Source organism: Oncorhynchus kisutch, linkage group LG16, assembly GCF_002021735.2.
Source record: "Oncorhynchus kisutch isolate 150728-3 linkage group LG16, Okis_V2, whole genome shotgun sequence".
Classification (NCBI taxonomy): domain Eukaryota; kingdom Metazoa; phylum Chordata; class Actinopteri; order Salmoniformes; family Salmonidae; genus Oncorhynchus; species Oncorhynchus kisutch.
The window spans coordinates 17,082,687-17,097,821 of record NC_034189.2 but is presented as its reverse complement, the minus strand read 5'-3'; the positions used below and the strand labels follow the sequence as shown (position 1 = coordinate 17,097,821).

The 15,135-nt window shown below is 41.5% G+C and overlaps 1 protein-coding gene across 2 annotated transcripts in view; it reads right to left on the bottom strand.

Moving 5' to 3' along the window:
* The window catches only part of rin1b (Ras and Rab interactor 1b), a 35,298-nt gene that overhangs the window by 19,573 nt on the left and 590 nt on the right, over window positions 1-15,135 (bottom strand). The window lies entirely within an intron of this gene.

Below are 15,135 nucleotides of genomic sequence, written 5' to 3'. Positions count from 1 at the left end.
TAAGCAAAGAGAAACGACAGTACATCATTACTTTATGACATGAAGGTCAGTCAATCCAGAATATTTCAACAACTTGGAAAGTTTCTTCAAGTGCAGTTGCAAAAACCATCAAGCGCTATGATGAAACTGGTTCTCATGAGGACCGCCACAGGAAAGGAAGACCCAGAGCTACCTATGCTGCAGAGGATAAGGTCATTAGAGTTACCAGCCTCAGAAATGAACAGGCACATCTCAACATCAACTGTTCAGAGGAGACTGAGTGAATCAGGCCTTCATTGTCGGATTGCTGCAAAGAAACCACTACTAAGGGCCACCAATAAGACTTGCTTGGGCCAAGAAACACTAGCAATGGACATTAGACTGGTGGAAATCTGACCATTGGTCTGATGAGTCCAAATTTGAGATGTTTGGTTCCAACCGCCGTGTCTTTGTGAGAAGCAAAGTAGGTGAACGGACGATCTCCGCAAGTGTGGTTCCCACTGTGAAGCATGGAGAAGTGTGTGGTTTGAGTGTGAGGTGTGATTTTATTTTCGAATTCAAGGCACACTTAACCAGCATGGCTACCACAGCATTCTTCAGTGATATTCCATCCCATCTGGATTGCGCTTAGTGGGACTATCATTTGTTTATCAACAGGACAATGACCCAAAAGTCAGGTTTGTAGGCCTCATTGCTCGCACACACCTTTTCAGTTCTGCCCACACATTTCCTATAGGATTGAGGTCAGGACAAAGTGATGGCCACTCCAATACCTTGACTTTGTTGTCCTTAAGCCATTTTTCCACAACTTTGGAAGTATGCTTGGGGCCATTGTCCATTTGGAAGACCCATTTGCAACCAAGCTTTAACTTGATGTCTTAAGATGTTGCTTCAATATATCCACATACTTTGCTTTCCTCATGATAACATCTATTTTGTGAAGTGCAGCAGTCTGTCCTGCAGCAAAGCACCCCCACAACATGATGCTGCCACCCCTGTGCATCATGGTTGGGATGATGTTCTTTGGCTTGCAAGCCTCCCCCTTTTTCCTCCAAACATAACAATGGTCATTACAGACAAACAGTTCTATTTTTGTTTCATCAGACCAGAGGACATTTCTCCAAAATGTACGATCTTTGTCCCCATGTGCAGTTGCAAATCGTAGTCTGGCTTTTTTATGGCAGTTTTGGAACAGTGGCTTCTTCCTTGCTGAGCGGCCTTTCAGGTTATGTCGATATAGGACTCATTTTATTGTGGATATAGATACTTTTGTAACTGTTTCCTCCAGCATCTTCACAAGGTCCTTTGCTGTTGTTCTGGGATTGATTTGCACTTTTCGCACCAAAGTACACTCATCTCTAGGAGACAGAACGCGTCTCCTTCCTGAGCGGTATAAACACCATTGTCCCATGGTGTTTATACTTGCATAATATTGTTTGTACAGATGAACGTGGTACCTTCAGGTGTTTGGAAATTGCTCCCAAGGATGAACCAGACTTGTGGAGGTCTACAATTTATTTTCTGAGGTCTTGGCTGATTTCTTTTGATTTTCCCATGATGTCAAGCAAAGAGGCACTGAGTTTGAAGGTAGGTCTTGAAATACATCCACAGGTACACCTCCAATTGACTCAAATTATGTAATTTAGCCTATCAGAAGCTTCTAAAGCCATGACATTATTTTCTGGAATTTTCCAAGCTGTTTAAAGGCATAGACAACTTAGTGTATGTAAAGTTCTGACCCACTGGAATTGTGATACAGTGAATTATAAGTGAAATAATCTGTCTATAAACAATTGTTGGAAAAATTACTTGTGTCATGCACAAAGTAGATGTCCTAACCGACTTGCCAAAACTATAGTTTGTTAACAAGAAATTTGTGGAGTGGTTGAAAAACTAGTTTTAATGACTCCAACCTAAGTGTATGTAAACATCCAACTTCAACTGTATAAAAAATGATATATGAAAAAATGATACATGAATAATAAAAATAAAAAAGTAATTCAAGTATAACATTACCAACATTATGCTAAATTGCCATAGATTTTATGTTAATTACCCAAATGACTGAAGATTACAGTAACCTTGGTAAATCACATATCGCTTTGCAAACCTACCTGTGCCTTGTAATTCCCACATATCTTTAAGATATTTTCTAATTTCTCTCCCTCACGAGGAGTATAATGAAAGTTCACAGAAGTAACAAGTAATTGTAGATGTGTGATTTTACTGATATCAATTTTGTTTATGTATTATTAAGTGATTAAAACCAAATTGGTAATGACATTACCAAAAATTCAGTAACGGAATTACTGCAACTGAATTGGTTACAATGGGAAATCATAATTTTTTACAAACCACAGTCAACTGCTACTGTCCTCCAGTGTTAATTTTGGCTATTTTTTTAGATTTAGTCTAGTCTTAGTCATTTTGACTAAAATATCATGAAGTCTTAGTCACATTTTTGTCATTTGAATAATGGTTTAGTCAAGTTATTGTCAAAATGATAAACAGTGGGCCATTTTGGTCGACTAAATGCTCTTTCTTTTTAGTCACATCACATTTGCATTGCCTCATGAACCTACAGTGCACTCAAAGTATTCAGACCCCTGGACTTTTTCCACATTTTGTTACATTACAGCCTTATCTAAAATTGATTCAATCGTTTTTTGTTTTCCTCATCAATCTACACACAGTACCCCATAATGACAAAGAAAAAACTGGGGTTTTGAAATTTTAGCAAATGTATAAAAAAAAAAACCATCACATTTACATAAATATTAAAACCCTTTACTCAGTACTTTGTTGAAGCACCTTTTGAAAGCTTTGAGTCTTCTAGGGTATGACGATACTGTATTTCGGGAGTTTCTCCCATTCTTCTCTGCAGATCCTCTCAAGTTCTGTCAGGTTGGATGGGGACCGTCGCTGCACAGCTATTTTCAGGTCTCTCCAGAGATGTTCCATTGGGTTCAAGTCTGGGCTCTGGCTGGGCCACTCGAGGACATTGAGACTTGTCCCGAAGTCACTCCTGTGTTGTCTTGTCTGTGTGCTTAAGGTCGTTGTCCTGTTGGAAGGTGAACTTTCACCCCAGTCTGAGGTCCTGAGCATTCTGGAGCAGGTTTTCATCAAGGATCTCTCTGCACTTTGCTCCATTCATCTTACCCTCCATCCTGACTAGTCTCCTAGTCCCTGCTACTGAAAAACATCCCCACAGCATGATGCTGCCACCACCATGCTTCTCCGTAGGGATGGTGCCAGGTTTCCTCCTGACGTGACGCTTGGCATTCAGGCCAATGAATCTTGTTTATCATGGTCTGAGAGTCCTTAAGTGCCTTTTGGCAAACTCAAAGCGGGTCATCATGTGACTTTTACTGAGGAGTGGCTTCCATCTGGCCTGATTGGTGGAGTGCTGCAGAGATGGTTGTCCTTCTGGAAGGTTCTCCCATCTCCACAGAGGAACTCTGGAACTCTGTCAGAGTAACCATTGGATTCTGGTCACCTCTCTGACCAAGGCCCTTTTCCCCAATTGCTCAGTTTGGCCGGGTGGCCATCTCTAGGAAGAGTCTTGGTGGTTCCATACTTCTTCCATTGAAGAATGGAGGCCACTGTGTTCTTGGGACCTTCAATGCTGCAGAAATGAATGTCCAATCAATTTAATTTACTACAGGTGGACTCCAATCAAGTTGTAGAAACATCTCACGGATGATCATTGGAAACAGGATGCACCTGAGCTCAATTTCGAGTCTCATAGCAAAAGGTATGAAGACTTATGTAAATAAGCTATTTCAGTTTTTCATACATATGCAAAAATGTCTAAACCTGTTTTAGATTTGTCATTATGGGGTATTGTGTGTAGATCGATGAGGCTTTTTAATTGTATTTAATCTATTTTAGAATTAGGCTGTAACGTAACAAAATGTGTAAAAAGTCAAGGGGTCTGAATACTTTCTGAACGCACTGTATAGTAAACATAAATCACTGACTTCCATGTGCACAAATATACATAGCCTTGTCCTACCAACATATTTTTCAACATAATGTCTTATTCTTTTCCCAGAAGCAGACATATGCCAAATATAGAATATATAAGAATTATCTGGCCATGTAAATTCAGCCTACATAGATATTGCACTTTACACATAAAACAAACAGGCCCACACAAGCGCAGCGAGGGAGAGAGAGAGAGAGAGAGAGAGCGCGAGAGAAAGAGTACCACAATCACCAGATGGTGTCGCAAAGTAGTATGGGGATGCACCTCCGTCACTCGATCGCGTCATTGCCTTTGTTAACAACGTTCCACAGACGCCTCAGCCACATTGGTGTCCAAAAGTAGAACGGGAACTAATGACTGTTTCGCCCAGTGAGTGCTGGAGTCGAGTCACTAAACCTAGATTCCAAATAGAGTCCCAATGGTTGGGTCACAAGTCGAGTCACGAGTCCCTATGGCTGAAATCCAAGTCCCAGAGCTTAAATCTGAGTCACTGGGTCCACATTAACAAATAAAAAAGAGATTGTGGTACTACCAGTCAGATATAGTGTCCTACGGGGAATGTAGTCAACAAATGGTTTGCTATCCCCTTTCCTTTCTTTCTGTGGCACCAAATGTTTGCGTATAGACTACTGGTAATGTTACCAGGGCCATGTTCTGTTGCAGAACGTTGGAGAACGTTGGAGAAAAAAATATATTGAATAGAGCCTAAATTATTCCTTATTCAACATATCAGAGGCATGTTTGTTCTTCATAGCATATTTATATCTGAACGTTCCAAAACGTTACGTCCTGCTGAACGCGCCCCAGATTGTTAGCTATAGCTAGCTAAGTTTTATTCTACCTTTATTTAACTTGGCAAGTCAGTTAAGAACAAATTCTTATTTTCAATGACGGCCTAGGAACAGTGGGTTAACTGCCTTGTTCAGGGGCAGAACGACAGATTTGTACCTTGTCAGCTCGGGGATTCTATCTTGCAACCTTTCGGTTACTAGTCCAACGCTCTAACCACTAGGCTACCTGCTGCCTAATGAGGTAACATGACTGGTGAACAAGGTGTAGTCTAAACAAATGGTTAACGGTCCTGTCCACAAGTAGCCAAGTTTTAGGGAGAGTAAAACATAGCTACATCGTTATTTTACTATTAAACTCAATGATGCTATTTTTTATTTCGTAAAGCAACTTGTGTTTATTTACGTGTTGTTCACACGTGTATCTGCCCTCTAATTGGCTAGAATGGTCCTATCTGATCTCACCTCCTCCCACCTGCCTTCCATCTTTGAGGACATATATTTCCATTGTTAGAGAGGTCACTTGACTATCTTGCAGTGGAGGCTCCTCAGAGGAAGAAGGGGAGGACCAACCTCCTCAGTGAATTTCATAAAAATGTAAATGTTAAAACATTATGTTATCCTTTTTAGATAAAACTATACTAAATATAATCACGTCACCAAATCATTCATTAAAACACACTATTTTGCAAAGGTCTACAGTAGCCTCAACAGCACTCTGTAGGGTACCACCATGGTGTAGTCGGAGGACAGCTAGCTTCCGTCCTCCTCTGAGTACATTGACTTCAATATAAAACCTAGGAGGCTCATGGTTCTCACCCCCTTCCATAGACTTACACAGCAACTGTGTTTACGCGTGATCAGGAGTGTATTCATTCTGCCGATTCTGTTGAAAAACGTTTCTTATACAAACAAACAGAACAAAACGGGGATAAACATACCTGCATTTGTTCAATAGAAACTCTTGTTTGCAACTGTTGGACTAATGATTACACCCACTATTAGCTAGATGCAGGCAAGAGTGTGCAAGGCGGTATTGAATGTCACTGTCTGTCCATGTGTCACTGTCTGTCACATCAAATTTGTCTCTCGACCAGTGTGCACCTACGTTGTAAGCTTTCATTCATAGGCTAGGTTGTAGCAACCTCCTGATAGGTATAGGGAAAATGTGAGCATCATGTAGTAGCCTAAACCTATCACTGTTACATTGAACTGGGTGAATGGAATATGAATGACAGTCATCCAATATGCTGTAATAGAAATAAGACACCGACCGCCACTGCTATCTTGTCAACATTATAGACAATCTTTGGGTGTTTGCTCCGTTTGGTGGGTGTGGCATGAAGCAGTGACGTATTTAAAGGACAGCGGACATGCTGACAGCGAGGACAGCGGACATGCTGACAGCGTTCCCCAACCCCTCCCCGTTTTTCAACTGGTTGTTCAGAACGGCACCTTTTCTGTTTAAATGAATGTTGCACAGCGTTTTTTTTAGACTGAACGCAAAATAAATGCACAAACTGAAAGAAATAATTAAACTAAAATTACACAGCTAACTGGGGGCACTTGCTAGCAATAATGGGACTACTTAGCAGTTGCAGTACACAACACGTTGAAAACTAGTAGGAAAGTCAGGATGTCACAATTTACCCAAAAGCAAGAACGCATGCCGCCATTACAAGACTGTGCTGTAATTTAAGTAAGACTAGAAAATGTAGTCTAGTTCACTGAAGTCTTCCTCATGTCATGTTGCATTAACACAAATTAATCTATCAGGTCAAGACCCGGTTCAAATTCCAAGGGAATATTTTACATGTGAAGGCCAACATAAAGCATTTGAGTTTATTACTTGTCAGCATTGGTCTAAATCAATTGTAATCCACAGAGACCAGTGACAAGGCCATAGAATCCAATTAAAGAGCTTTATCAGGGGGCGACAGGAGGACAGACGCCAGCATGATGTACTGTAGTAGTACTAGAGAAGCTTGGTACAGTATGCAGAGAGCTTGCTTGATAACAAAGAAGTGGAGATGAGAGAGTCTGAAGTGGATGAAAGAGAGCGGCAGGCCTGGTAGGGCAGACCCCTGGGGAGGCAAGAAGTAGAGCAATAGAGTGAAAAGGGAGAGAGAACAAGACCTTTAGTTTGAAAGTGGGCAGCAGCCAGCAGTGACAGTGACGGAGGAGAGAACAAGGAAAGAGAGAGCGAGAGAGGGGAGAGAACGAGGAGTCAGAGAAGGAAGAGAATAGAATAAGAATAAGAAAACATTGCAGCAAAAACCTTAAATGAATGTGTCAGGCAGGGGAAATACAGTTAATAGATAGTAGAGGAGGGTGAGACTAGGGGCGGCAGTGTAGCCTAGTGGTTAGAGCGTTGGACTAGTAACCGAAAGGTTGCAAGATCGAATCCCCTAGTGGACAAGGTACAAAATCTGTCTTCTGCCCCTGAACAAGGCAGTTAACCCACTGTTCCTCGGCCGTCATTGAAAATAGGAATTTGTTCTTAACTGACTTGCCTAGTTAAATAAAGGTACAAATAAAGATGTGTTTACAATATAGTGGACCAGTGCACTAGGTAGAAGTGACTTATTGTTCTGACATTTGGACTGTATAAATAGTAGATTTTACAATACCTTGTTACTTTATGATGACTCTGAATAACAAGGCAGGCTTTCTAATGTCTGGGGATGATATTGGCGAAGTCATCTATGTAGTACGGAGAGGGCAAAGATTCAAACGGCTCGTCAGAATAGGGACGTACTACATGATATCTGTAGATCATCAGACATCAATGGATGTCACCACTTCCTGTACATAAGAGACAATTATGTCAAAGCTATATATAGAAATAATTGCAAAGTAAGGTTGTGGAGTGAAACCATTCAATGTGACTAATGCAAGTGGATAATTGCTGTGTGAATCTACCTTGTGTGTGTGGGGGAGGGGGGGCACAGGGGTCCTTCAGACTGGTTTCTGTTTGAGTGGCTGTAAAGAGCTGTTGTTGGGGAGTTTGAGGGTAGCGTGACGGGAGAGAAAGAGAGAGAATAGAGAGGGGGAGGGAAACGGAGAGAGAGATGCGGGGGGGGGGGGGCTCCTATTAAAGTATCTCTATTTTAATTTATTTGTCTTGTTTGCCATTTCTTTTAACATGGACTTCGCTGTAATTTAGAGAGAGTGAGAGAGCAATAAGGAGGCAGGCAGCAGCAGAATGAGTCAGACCATCACTTAGGCTGTGGGAGAAGTAGCGAGGAGAGGAGAGCTGTTAGCATAACTGTGAATAGTCATAATTTTAGCCCTGAAATGGCCAATGGACAAGACAGTGATTCAGATCAGCCAGGAACTATGATGATAAGTGCCCAACTCCATCTCAGCTTATCTCATCAGATCAACAGTTAAACCTGCATCGGTGGCTGGCTAACGTCTGTTATACTCATCATGTGTGTCAGTGAGTGAGTGTCAATGTTCTTTATCAAGAGAAGCTCATAACAGTTTATGCTGTGTAGACTATACATTTTCATGTGCCCTGATGTAAGATCCAATTTTCTTTCTGTCCAACGACAGAGGTAGTTATAAACTACCTCTTTCAAGTAAAAGGTTCTTTGAGTAATCTTCCTAAGATCTGTGTTTCGTCATGTGAGTTGAGATGGGTGTGTCTTGGCTATAAATGATACTAAACTGTTTTGTAAGCAGTCTCAGAGAATTCATTTATAGATACGGAATTGATCTGAGAGTCACAGGGCTATGCTGAAGCTCATATATAATTAAAGATGGACTTTATAATATAACTCTGACTTGTGTGTGATTTGCTATCTCAATGTTTAGTAATAAAGGAAATTACCAAGACAGGTTCTGATAGTATTTCTGATTGGCTTAACACACCACCACCTGTGGAGCTTCTCAAAGTAATTTTTTCTCCACCTTAAACAGCAAGTAAACAAAGTCTGTTTTAACCTCCACTGAGAATTACAATAGTTCTTCAATGTATTTGATTAATCTTTCCAGCTCTCTCCCTTTCAATAACCACTCAGTGTGAAAGAGAAAAATGTCATGCTCTGATCACTTTTTATCAGTGCTTGACTTGAGTTGACTGATAAATAGGTTCCGGTACTCATTTTGGGTGCTGGTACGGTTTATATTTAGTTGCAGGAGTTCCACAATGCTTTTGAGCTAACATTCTATAAGAGAAACAAGAGCTCAAGTAGTAGAACATTTGAGATGAGGTACTCAGATCTGGTGAGCACCTGCCCAAGTCAAGCACTGCTTCTTATCCCTTGCGAAAATAACCTACAGCTGTGTTTGTCCCGAGCTCACTGTCCGGAAACTCTGAGGGCCAAGAATATTTTATAATATTTTATAAGTTCACAAGCACAAGCTTCTGGCTGGACCCAAAAGAATGTTTCAAGTTCGTTGCAGACAGGCCATGTGTAGCCAATGTGATTTATAGCATGTTTATTTTTATCAGGATATTTTCTACCTGCAGGCTGCAATTTTTAGATGCCTGCCAGCAAAGCCACTACACAACAGAACACTAAACAATACATTAATTGCACTAGAACAGTGACAAACAGTTCCCACAAACTGTTAGGGCCTACATAAAGCTGTCCCAACCACAGAGATTGCTTTTCAGCACCATTGAGTGAATATCCCTGGCTATCAGTGGAGCCTTGTCTGGCAGCAAAACAGTTAATTCAGCTTAATTTACTGCCTTAAAAAAAAAACATATCTGATATGGGTGACTTGCTTAAAGAAATGTGGTTTCTACTGACAATTGAGATGTACAAACTATGGCATAAGGGGACGTTGAGAAATCAGTAATTTCGATTAAGACAATGAGCGAGCTAGAATGGACGTAGTCAATATAACTATTTGTTCAGCACTTTTGGAATGTACAGTGACAGAATATTGTCCGTTCTTACAGTGTTCTCCCAGTACACCAACTCAGAACCATAGGATAAATAAAGGGGGCATATAAGCAAACAATGAAAGCTCTTACAATATTTGATGATGACATTTATCTAAAACAGGCTACAAGTGCACCACCAAGTCAGAACAGTAGGCTAAGTTATGAAGGGGAAAGGGACGAAATTATTAGGGTGAGGCACAAGCAGCTTACTACACAACACACACTTAGAATTACTTTCTTAGCTACAGTATGTATATCTCCCTGGCATATTACATAATTTATGCAGCAGTATATAATACATTTTTGGACTCACCTTGTTATGCTGTGCTCACTTGAACAGGAAGGTGGCGCGGCGGTCTTTCGTGGTCAAATTTTGTCATCAAAGTCTGGCATTCTCTGGATTTATGGTGCTTTCAAGACATATGAGAACTCTGAAAAAAACAAGGTTGAATCATGACGCAGTGATCTTCAGGTCGGAGCCCTAGAAAGAGGCCAGAGTTCCCGACTTGGAATTCTGAGTTGGATGACTGTTCAAAAAGTATTTTCCCAGTTGGAGCTCGTTTTTTTTTAGTTCCCAGTTGTCATGAACTCTCTGAAGTCTGAGATTTCCCAGTTCCGAGTTTCCAGTTGTTTTGAACCTTTTCTGGCCCATGGCATGTGAATTTCTTCCCCTTTAAGCTTGTAAAAGAGACCCTTAAACCCAGACCACACACACCACTCCACTGAATTGCAGGCTAGTGATTGTTTTTCAACACTTGCAGTAAGCCACTGATTTCTTCCAAACCACTCATTGTTGAATTTGCGATTTCCAACTTGTTGTGTAATGTTTAAGTCCAATGGCCGATGAGCACCGATATGTTTTATCTATAATTTCCCTTCGTAATTTCTCTTCATATGACAAGGACTGAAAAGGATTTGCCAGTAGATTGTCGACTTGATTCATGATGACTGTTAGCTTGCTAGCTACAGATGAAGTCGGAAGTGTACATACACCTCAGCTTTTCACAATTCCTGACATTTAATCCTAGTAAAAATTCCTCGTCTTAGGTTAGTTAGGATCACCACTTATTTTAAGAATGTGAAATGTCAGAATAATAGTAGAGAGAATGATTATTTCAGCTTTGATCTCTTTCATCACATTCCCAGTAGGTCAAAAGTTTATATACACTCAATTAGTTTTTGGTAGCATTGTCTTTTAATTGTTTAACTTGGGTCATACGTTTTGGGTAGCCTTCCACAAGCTTCCCACAATAAGTTGGGTGAATTTTGGCCCATTAGTCCTGACAGAGCTGGTGAAACTGAGTCAGGTTTGTAGGCCTCCATGCTCGCACACGCTTTTTCAGTTCTGCCCACAATTTTTCTATGGGATTGAGGTCAGGGCTTTGTGATGACCACTCCAATACCTTGACTTTGTTGTCCTTAAGCCATTTTCCACAACTTTGGAAGTATGCTTGGGGTCATTGTCCATTTGAAAGACCCATTTGCAACAAAGATTTAACTTCCTAACTGATGTGTTGAGATGTTGCTTCAGAATATCCACGTTATTTCCTTTCCTCATGATGCCATCTATATTGTGAAGTGCACCAGTGCCTCCTGCAGCAAAGCACCCCCACAACAAGATGCTGCCACCATCGTGCTTCACGGTAGGGATGGTGTTGTTCGGCTTGCAAGCCTCCCCTTTTTCCTCCAAACATAACAATGGTCATTATGGCCAAACAATTATATTTTTGTTTCATCAGACCAGAGGACATTTCTCCAAAATGTACTATCTTTGTTCCCATGTGCAGTTGCAAATCGTAGTCTGGCTTTTTTATGGCAGTTTAGGAGCAGTGGCTTCTTCCTTGCTGAGTGGCCTTTCAGGTTATGTCGATATAGGACTCGTTTTACTGTGGATATCGATACTTTTGTACGTTTCCTCCAGCATCTTCACAAGGTCCTTTGCTGTTGTTCTGGGATTGATCTGCATTTTTCGCACCAAAGTACATTCATCTCTAGGAGACAGAACAAGTGTCCTTCCTGAGCAGTATGATGGCTGTGTGGTCCCATAGTGTTTATGCTTGGGTACTATTGTTTGTACAGATTAATGTGGTACCTTCAGGCATTTGGAAATTGCTCCGAAGGATGAACCAGACTTGTGGAGGTCTACAATTTATTTTCTGTGGTCTTGGCTGATTTCTTTTGATTTCCCATGATGTCAAGCAAAGAGGCACCGAGTTTGAAGGTAGGCCTTGAAATACATCCACAGGTACACCTCCAATTGACTCAAATTCTGTCAATTAGCCTATCAGAAGCTTCTAAAGCCATGACATCATTTTCTGGAATTTCCAAGCTGTTTAAAGGCACATCCAACTTAGTGTAACTTCTGACCCACTGGAATTGTGATACAGTGAATTATAAGTGAAATAATCTGTCTGTAAACAATTGTTGTAAAAATTACTTGTGTCATGCACAAAGTAGATGTCCTAACTGACTTGCCAAAACTATAGTTTTTTAACAAGAAATTTGTGGAGTGGTTGAAAAGGGAGTTTTAATGACTCCAACCAAAGTGTATGGAAACTTCCCACTTTAACTGTAATATTTTGAAAGTATGATGTTGACATGATCAGTCCAATCAAAACTACTGTAGATATAACCTGATTTGACGGCATTTTATCTGTGGCCAATGACCTTGAGCCTTCTTGGATTGGCCTTCTTGGATTGGCATTGGAATTTTTGAGCTCTCCCCATAGCTCTCCCCATAGATTTTGCAGTTACGTAGTGTCCCCGTGAGTGACAATCACGGCGCAGCTAGAGAACGTTACCAACCACTAAGCTCTGTATTTTCCACTGGCTGCCCCACCACCACAAGAACGCACTGAGCTAGGCTTGAACACCAGCATTTTGGAGCTGCCTTACTCGAGAAAGAAAAAAAGAGACCATGTTTGTATGAGGCTCGTCAATGAACAGACGACTTTCGGTCGACCAAGATTTTTTTCAGATAGTCAGCCTTACTAGAACCCCCCCACCACCACACCACACACACACAGAGATCCAGAGGGCTGGCCACCCCTCAGAGCCTGGTTCCTCTCTAGGTTTCTTCCGAGTGTAACAGTATAACTTTAGACTGTACCCTGCCCATACCCAGGCGCGAACCAGGGACCCTCTGCACACATCAACAACAGTCACCCACGAAGCATCATTACCCATCGCTCCACAAAAGCCACGGCCCTTGCAGAGCAAGGTGAACCACTACTTCAAGGTCTCAGAGCAAGTGACGTCACCGATTGAAACACTATTTAGCGCGCACCACCGCTAACTAGCTAGCTATTTCACATCCGTTACACTAGCCACCATCCCTCTACATGCTTGCTCTCTGGGGTTTTAGGCTGGGTTTCTGTATAAGCACTTTGTGACAACTGCTGTTGTAAAAATGTCTCTACAAATACATTTGAGCACCTCTCACTGTTAAGTGGTTAGAACAACCAGGCTGCCAGGCGCTTGTGGTAAGAGGGAGAAAATAGCCAGCAGGCCTCTTGAGATAAAGTGATGGGTGGAAATGTTCTCAAACCCCCAGTTAATGGATGTTCAGGCCTCTATCTTATGACTAAGTCAATGAATAATACTGTGATGGACAGGGTTGGGCTTTAGAGCACTCGTTGAACAAAGTGTTTTTTTAGGGACTACTAAATAATATCAGATGATTTTGACTAGAGTGAGAGGGAATATCATATTGGTTTTCCAGTGGTTTTCCAGGGACTATGAAGAAGGTATCAACCCTCACAGAAACAGTTGTGATTCCGTTACTTGGTAAATAAATGGACAGAGGAATCGAGATGGAAAAGCCTTAGACAGTGTCAATGTACAAACTTTTTGTAACCTCCACCTTGTTGAATGAGGTATGCATTTTTAATTGAGCTGCCCTTTTTTGGCCAAGTCTCCCTTGGAAGTGGGACTTTCTGGTTAAATAAGGTTAGATTTTTTTAAAAATCCAACAACAATCTAACCTTACATAGCAGGCGTAAAAGAAAGGCCTGAAACTAGATCCCCCTACATACTGGTCTTAAGGAGAAGAAAATAAACTGTCAGGGGAGGTTCTCTTCTGCACTGTTCAACCAATCCAGTAAATGTGGAGGAGGAGTTAAGACAGTGTTGCCTTGTTAACGTCCAAAAGCGAAAGTCACATCACAGGCTCTCTTTCCATTTCTCCTAAAAACCGGAACATCCGGTTGTTGGGGACTCGGCAGAGGCAGCTAACAATCTTACAATAGCAATTGGCTCTCCATCTACAGTGGTGGGTGTGACACCAGCCATGGCTATGATGACATCATCAGGAGGTGACAGTGGGATTGCCATACTGTGTGTGAGGCACCACTTGTATAAAAACAACAGACTGCTCATTACCACATTACTGTCTGTGTGTGTGTGTGTGATCAACGTCATGCCTTTTCACTCTGCTACCACACTCACACTCCACTCCCACTAAACAGGCTGGGATGAAACCCCATCCTCCACCATTACACACACACACACACACACACACACACACACACACACACACACACACACACACACACACACACACACACACACACACACACACACACACACACACACACACACACACACACACACACACACACACACACACAGGGGATGAGATGCCTCCCCCTAAATTAACATAACATCAACCGTCACATTCACATTCACTCTCCATATGACATACACCATGTGACAAATGACCAATATGGCTCACTTATAGTACATTAACTCTGGATTTCAAAAGGACTTTTTGGCCAGCATAGTGATGTTTCACACCATGATGCAGAGTAAAACCTTTTCAACCACATCAAATGTCCATGGATTTGTATAGCAAAGATAGAGCAGTGGAAGAAGGCCCTCCTACGCAGACAGGCAGGTTGGAGGAGACGAGGATGGCAGGCACTCTGCTAAACTTATGTAACAATCCAATCATGTGAGATTACACTCTGATGTACCCTGTGAACAGAGCTAATAGGCAGTCTGAAATGGCACCCTATTCCCTACATAGCGCACTACGTTTGACCAGGACCCACCCATAGGGCTCTGGTCGAAAGTAGTCCACTAATAGAGGGAATATGGTGCCATTTGGGACGGCAATGTAGTGCACTTTAGGATGCCAATAAGAAGGCAGACAATAGCCATACTAACTGACTGTCACTGAGCGTCCAAACTGATTGCTTGTATTCAATGAAATAAAGTTTGTAACCCTGGGAGTGATTTGCACCAATCTTTTTGTTTTCTATCTGTCTTGCTTTATTTGGTAACCAACCCAGCAACAGATTGCTTTAATTTGGGAATTTATTTACAGCTACTTAGTTGTTGTTTAATATAACTCCTACCTTCTGAAATATTCTTATACCTAATCTATAAGAAGCATTCAGGGGATACCGGTCTGGATCTACATACCTGTGTGCTGTCAGACAGTTATTTCCGGAATGTTCTCAAATGATGACAATAGCAAA